The sequence below is a fragment of the Benincasa hispida genome, chromosome 2 (genome assembly GCF_009727055.1).
Source record: "Benincasa hispida cultivar B227 chromosome 2, ASM972705v1, whole genome shotgun sequence".
NCBI lineage: Eukaryota > Viridiplantae > Streptophyta > Magnoliopsida > Cucurbitales > Cucurbitaceae > Benincasa > Benincasa hispida.
This window is the reverse complement of record NC_052350.1, coordinates 21,817,062-21,818,812: the sequence shown is the minus strand read 5'-3', so window position 1 is coordinate 21,818,812 and position 1,751 is coordinate 21,817,062. Positions and strand designations below refer to the sequence as shown.

The 1,751-nt window shown below is 34.4% G+C and overlaps 1 long non-coding RNA gene across 1 annotated transcript; it reads right to left on the bottom strand.

Moving 5' to 3' along the window:
* Positions 1-273: 273 nt before the first annotated feature.
* LOC120071738 lies at positions 274-1,751 on the bottom strand. The gene is made up of 2 exons (XR_005480323.1): positions 1,470-1,751; positions 274-1,340 (listed from the first exon to the last, which is right to left on the bottom strand). It is a non-coding gene; the product is annotated as an uncharacterized LOC120071738 (long non-coding RNA).

Sequence of the window (1,751 nt, the reverse complement as noted above, 5' to 3'; positions counted from 1 at the left end):
AAAAAAAATTAAAAGAAAACTTTGATATTGTTTTGAAGGGAAGTAGTATAGTGCTAAAACTTTTCTTTAAATTAAACAAAATCTGAATTTCCTCCTCAAATTTTACGATCCAAAGCTTGTTTTTATTTTCCAACTCTATTTTTTATTTGTAATAAAATTTACACTTTTATAACATTAGAATCATAATTAAATTGCATTATATTTCTTTTTTAGAAAAGGAAAACAAGGATGTGATTTATGAAACATTGAAAATAAAATGAAATAAAATATTACTAAAACCAACAAAAATATTATATATATGATTTGAGATTGACAAAAATTACAAGCATCTCTTTTAATTTCTTGACTTCATTCATTCAACAAATTGTTCAAACACAAACAAAAGGATGCTTGTTCAACAACCAGCTCGGTCTTCTTTTATACGGACTTATTATCAAACACTTCTTAATAAAATCTCTTCCTTCTTTCGATATATCTTTCGAAATTTGTATTGCATCTACGTTGTTACCAAGAGGCTTTCCCATCAACATCTCCAACACCACACATCCAAGTGTCCAAATATCAACGGACCAATCTAAATAACCATCGTTAGCCAACTCCAGAGGTATATACGATCCCGAACCCCTAATTTCTTCCTCACAAAATACTTCAGCAGTGAGCTTCCTAGCCAATCCAAAACTGCTAACTTAGCTCCACTAGGTGATATTAAAATATTTCTTGATTTTATGTCGCCATGAATATACCGACCATTACAATGCATGTAATAAAGTCCATACACAATATCTCTTGTGTACTGACGAACTTCATATTCCAGTAACCCATTAGGTCCAAATTTGAGAATGTGATCCCGCAAGCTAGAGCCAGAGCAATACTCGAATAGAAGATTATAAACCTTTTCACCAGATTTCGTCATTGTTATTTCATCTCCACAACAATGAACTAGATTAGTAAATGGTCCTAGATTGTTTAGCACTTCCTTCTCGTGTTGGATGTGAAGAAGAGGAATCCATTAAACAAGATTTGACAACGAACTCTGCGGGAGGATTTGAATTTGGGCTGGTGGGTGCTCTGTTCTTGGTCAAGAAAATAAGGCTAGACCCAGTTTTGCGAAATAAACGATCACCAATCCAAATCGAACCGTGATACTCTTTAATAGAGAAATTCTCGCCAAATTTTTCAGAATTATGTTTGACGTTGCCATTCCACTTGTTGGTTGGCAATGATTTCTTTGCGATCTTCAAAATGCCTCTCTTTGTCTTCAAGAATTCATGCAAGTTAACAAAGTTGTGACTTTGTTGGTTCACTTGTGAAACAACATAGGACTTTTTCATAGTTTAAAACTGCGAAAAAATTGATCAAAATTAGAGATTTGAACCGGTGGAATTAACAATAGTTTTGCTTATTAATTGCCCAGTTCTTTAAATGATGCTCTGTTTATGAGGGAAAAACAGGGGATAATTTAAACTAACCTGCACAGAAATCGACTTGGTTTCTCTTTTCCGGTGCGACAGAGGGGCGGTGGGCGGTTATCGGCGGAGATGGTGAGTGAAAATCGGCGGTGAAACAGAGGAAATTAGAGGCAGAGAGCGGCGGCTCCGGCAGAGAGAAAAAGGACAACTCAGGTGAAATTCTCCGATGAGATGGTTATATATAATATTTATTGAATTGGATTCTTTCGCAAGAAATTTCCATATCTAATCACTTTCCTATTTGGTTTTTTTTCCCTTCTTTTTTTCTTTTTTAATTTTTCG